Genomic DNA, 5,972 nt, shown 5'->3' on the forward strand with positions numbered 1-5,972 from the left:
GGGCCTTTTTGAAGCTAATTGCTGCAGATACGAAGGTGGCAGGCCCCGCCGCCCCCCTGTGGAAACCAGCTGTCGCATTAAATGACCTGTGTGCGCCACACAAGCACTGACACAAGGACTGCAGAGGTAGAAAAACAGAAGCATGAGTGGAGTTTCTCCAGCTTTCTTCAGGTGTTCCAAAGTTTTTCTTTGGACATTTTCTGATTATTTCCCCGTTTTTTTCAGTGCAGTCCTTCTACCTGACCGTTTTTGGAGGAATGCGTTTTCTTTCTTTGTCAGGCCACTTAACTCTGACCAAGGACTCATTCAAGCAGGAGAAAGGCTGCTAAAGTCTTTGTTACTCGCAGCCTATCACAAAGACATATCCATGTTCTGATATTTTCAGCTGATCTCTGAAAAAACAGCGAAAATAACACAGCTTGACAGAGAAAATAGGACTTTAGCAGCAACAAGGTGAGTCCTAAACAGCTATTAGCCAACTGAAGTGTGTTCATTATAACTGTGTCAGTGTTGGTTTAAAGAAGTTGCAAACATCTTGTTAAAGATGAAAACTAATATTTCATGAACTTACTGATTGGACAAAACTAATGGAGCCACTGAAGAGGACAAAAAATGATAGCAATATTTTGATATTAGTGTGTTTTTTCCCCCAGAGGTGCTCTGTAATTATAGGTTATTGTTGTTGTGATTACATTGTTGATTACTATTTTTCTGGTTGCATCTCTGAAAAACAGCGAAAATAACACAGTATGACAGGCAGAAAATAAGATTTTAGCAGCAACAAGGTGATTCCTAAAGTGTTATTAGCTGGAAATTTCCCAGCATGGTGTGCGGTGTGTCTTTAAAACACCCGGGGAAACAGGACAAGTGATGGATAAAATAAAAACTGTCAGGTCTAACAGACTATCTACAGCAGATGAACAGTATCTGAAAGGAATGACCTGGGGAATGAAAAAGAAGTCCAGGACAGACTTGATACATGACCTGAGATGTGTCTTGACTTTTAGCCGATCATCTGCTTTTGGCTGAAGCTTCACCAGACAGGATCTCCATGTGGCTGAGATACGTCACATGACACAAGAACAGCACTGAAATCGGTGGTAACAGGTCTGATGGTGGGATGCACCCTCCCCAGAGCTCTGACCTCAACACTGGTTTAGTAATTTGGGATCATCTAGACAGTAAACAGGACAAAAGGCAGAAACATTCAAAGAAGAACTTTTCCAGCAGCTAAAACCAAGCACACAATAAATGACACCTCCAAATAAAAAAATGAATAAATTAAAGTAAAATAAAAATATACCTACTAAATATGGTAAAAATGAATCACAACAGTTGTAATAAAGTGCACACATTGAGATACAAGTTCAGTTCAGACCTGTGGTGTATAGCCTTATGGCTGATGGGACAAATAACCTTTTAAACTGTTCAGTTCTACAGCGCGGTGAGAGGAGCCTGTTGCTACGGTAGCTGTTCTGCCACCGCAGCATGCAGTGGATGTTTCAAGTTCCTCGGGAAGGCCTGCATTAGAGTCATCATCTTCCTCTCCAGCATAGCTCCCACGGAGTCCATCTTCCTCCCCCATAACAGACGCACATTTATTATTCAACTTTTCCAGTTGGCTGCTGTGTCTTGTGGTCATACCGCTACCTCAGCACATAACCCCAAAGAAGACAGCACTCGCCACAGCAGACTGACAGTTCAACATGTCACTGCTCATGTCAAAAGCCATAAGTTTCCTTTGGAAAAACTAACCTACTCTGTCCCTTCTTATACAGTCCACTTTGCTATCCAGAAGCACAGCCAGATATTTATACAGACCACTTCAATATTTTCCCCACTGATGATAACAGACTGGTGAGAGGGCTTCCTGCCAAAGTCAATAATCATCTCCTTGGTCCTTGATGTGTTTCAGATAAGACCACTGGTCCAGCTCCAGGTGGTGAAATGGCTATAAGCTCCCATCACTCACCCTCATCTCCTCCCTTCACACCTGCTACAACAGCCGTGCCATCAGGGTACTTCTGAACATCCGTGCGTTTACATGGAGATTTAATTACTGTTTAATTCCAAATAAAAGTTAATTTAAAATTAAAAGTTAAACTGATGAAAAAAGACCATGTAAACACTGAACTCCTAATGCTCATTTTTTATTCGGAATTAAACTTAATTCCGATGTAAGTGGCTGGATTATTTGCATTTTCATTCCGATCTATTTAATTCCTCATGTAAACCTTCATTCCACTCTAAGTTAATTCCGGTTGTTCTGCGCATGCTTGTTACCTTGTCCTGTCCCGATGACGCGCGTTGTTTTGCCTCCTGTGTCCGGAGGTCTGTCTTTCTTCTTCTTCTCATTTGCTACAAAAAGTGAAGTAGTATGCTTGTGGTGAGCTTTTATAATAAACATATTGGCAAAACAACATGTAACTGTACCCCATGACTGGTTGCGGATCTGTATGCAAATCCAGCAGTGTAGAGTGTGAAGAAAAAGGGAGCGAGGACAGTACCCTGCGGTGCCCCAGTGTTGCTCACTAAAGTTTGTGAAATACAGTTTCCCACATATTGCGACCTCTGAGTGAGATAGTTATGGATCCAAGTAAAAAACGAGGATCCACCGCCAACCTCTCCAGCTTCCTCCTCAATAACTGAGACTGGATGGTATTAAAGGTGCTTGTAAAGTTGAAGAACATCAGCCTCACGTACCCAACTGAAGGAGAGAGACCGGTGGAGCATATAGAGCATGGCATCATCTGCACCTCCTCCTGATAGGCAAATTGTCGAAGCTCTCGCGTCCGTTCTACTTGGGGTTTACAGAGCCATTCCAAAAGGCTATGTTGAAGGTTGGTTGGAACGGGTTTCGATGTCAGCAACTAATCATGCTTTAAGCACGATTATTAATACTGAATAAAACTATGAATCAATAAAATTAATTATGTTGTGTTATGGATGGTTTCATCATCTTGGATGTTCTATTTTATTCCCAGTTGTGCTGATTTTATTCTTATTGTGCAGCAGTGCCAAATGTTATGGAACTCTGCAGGATGAAACTAAAAACTTATGATTGAATATATGGTAATCTGTAAAGTCAGTCTGGCAAAGAAATCAGTTCAAAAAGTAAAGCTTTGAAAAGTCTGTTAAGAAACTTGGAAAATTATTCAATTCTTAAAAAAAATTACAGAAAGCTTGTTTTAAAAGGTCAGATTGTGTTGAAGACTAGAACAGCTCAGACCAAACAGTCCCTGTCAAGCTCCTTAACCCTTTATTGGGCACACGATGAAATACCTTGAATTTAGAAATTTTAACCTAAAATTTACCCTCTGGTTTGTACAAAGACTGCCATTCTGTTGTTACATTAACAAAAAAAAAAAAAATGGTTTCATGCTGAATATGAAAGAAAACGAAGTGATCAAAAATAGTGACTAGCCCCATTAAGGTTTAAAGACGCATTACGTAACTTTCTGATGACAAAAATCTACGTTCCAAACTTGTTCAACGACACAGTAACATGTCCAGCAGCGTCCCGAGGCTGAGAAACTGTACGATACAACTATTTGATCCGGAACACTGCGTGACGTCGTAGCAGAGTTTCTCTTCATGCGCGAAAACACACTGGCTGTTTTGAACAGGCACCATTGTTAATTGAGCTAAGAAACACTAGAACATTAAAAGAGAGAACGGGACAAAACAGTCATTGTAAGATTGTCTCTTATTGCCTGGAGAAAACTAAGGTAGTATGCTCGATGGTTAGCCGTTGATAGGGGGAGCGAGACGGGGAAAATGGCTAAAATTCTGCTGTATGTTCTTTAAACTGCTGAAATTCAGTTTTTTCTATTTCTATTTAGGATTGAGCAGATCAATTTCCTGTTATATTGGAAATAGATAAATGGATAAAACTTACAGCACGTGTTTCTTCACCTCCTGAAAGATGGCGGAAGCATTGAAGTCACCTATGTGTTTGTCCACAGCGCCTCTTCCTGCCGCGTGTGCCTGCATTTACAGCCTGTATAGTCCCGGTGCGAGATGAAGCTCCCAGTCTGGCGGAGTTGGTGCCATGCTCCATTAATTCAGCTCTACAGGACAAGAAAAACTTCCCTGCTTCTGCCTCCCTGACAGGCTGAGGGCTCATTCAACTGAACATAACAAACACCGTCTCTGTCCAAAACACAGTTATCTGTGTGTGTGAAACTCATTCAGAATCTGCTTCTTGATGTATTAAATGGACTGCATGTTCCACTGACAGCAATATTTTCCCGTGGCGCTGGTGATGCAGAGCTGCTTTCTTTACTAAACTTTGTGTTTGTTTTGGTAAGATTAAGCTGCCTCTGTTGACGCCGCTTCAGGTTTGCAGTAAATCTGTTCATTCATCCCGCTGTTTGTCAGCCTGTTGCCGTCCAGCTGAGAAACTTTCAGAGAGCTGTCCCACAGCAGCTGAGACATGATGCTTGGGTCTTCAGATGCGGTCTCAGCTGCCCCTGTTGTTAAAAACAACACTGCACCACTTTCTTTCTGATTAGCTCCTGAACTCCGGGAGTCCTGCATTTTATCATCCACAAGACAAATCATCTGCCTGGATTTAATTTTAATTAGATGCCCCTCATTCTGCTGTCGGGAGTGGATGTTACACTTAATGGACAATCAAAGAGTTGCTAGGCAACGGTATTTGCAGCGTTTGGAAGTGATTGGCTGTGAGTGGACTGGATTCCGGCCGATTTCATTAACAGAATGTTTGTCCTCTTCATCCCATCTTAAATGAGACTTTTTTTTTTCTTCCTGTCTGTCATGGAAACTTTTTCAGCTGAATGTCAGAATATTTCTGTGTTGGTGACCTCACACTAAAACTCAGCGTCTGACCCTGCTTTGAACTGTAATCAGGTAATAAAAATGCTTCTTGTTCTGACTTGAAACAATTTGGCCTTATAAAGATAAAGCAGTAAAAGAACTTTCAGCTGATATGCATATCTACTTCTATCGGCATTGATGAAAACATCCTGGTGCTTGTATGCATTTCTTTTCAGGTGGCTGCATTAGGGCTGCAATGTCAGATACTGAATACACTCTGTCCAGCTGAGCAGGATTATGTTTGCCATCAGACCAAATGCCTATACACACCGGGACAGATGCAGATAAACAACATGAAATTGCAAATAATTTAGAGGTGAATTAAATTTGGAGGTGAATTCTGTATCACACCAAGTGTGATGAGTGATTGTGAACAAATGATGAAAATTCTAAAACAAATTCTAAAGGTGGATTCAACATCAAGTAATGACAACAGCGTGTTGATGCTGCAAAAGAAAAGACAAAAAGAGGCACTGGGTTTATCCTGTTCTAGAAAAGAGGAGAGAACTTGGGGAGGTTCAAAGTTAAATCCAGAAGTTGAATCGGAACCACGGCCGCTTTAGGACGGGCTTTAGTAGCCTGGCACGCCAGACTGGAGTGCTCTATTCAAAACAGAGTGACTCAGTCTGGACACCCTCCCCTTCATGGAGATTCACATCGGTCTGAAACAAACCAGCCACTCTGATTGGTTGATCTGAGGAGACTCTTGCCTCTTGCATTGTGTCACCACGTATTCTTCAAAACATTCAAGATGGCGCACGGACGTAGCGGGAGTTCGATTATTCTACAAATAAATTAGGTTCAAAAAGCAACACTGAGCTACCAATGATGCCATGTAGTCTCAGGTTTTTACAGCAAAAATGACACAGGTCATTTATGTTTAGTAATCTGATAAATCAGTATTGTTAATGTTATTTACAAAATACACATTTTCCTTTGTTTTTTAAAGAAGGCACACATTGGTTTATTGTGTTTCAAGACATGACTAATAATAGTTATTATTTTTCACTGGTTCATGTTTTTTTTTCATAAAGAAAAAACGTTGGGGTGATTCTGTATGCGTGGTGTGTGTGGAACAGGAAGCGTAGAAGAAGAGAGAGCACGAGGGTAGGGTTTTTTGACGTCAGGAGGGA

Source organism: Telmatherina bonti (genome assembly GCF_933228915.1).
Source record: "Telmatherina bonti genome assembly, chromosome: 6".
In the NCBI taxonomy this organism is placed as follows: Eukaryota; Metazoa; Chordata; class Actinopteri; order Atheriniformes; family Telmatherinidae; genus Telmatherina; species Telmatherina bonti.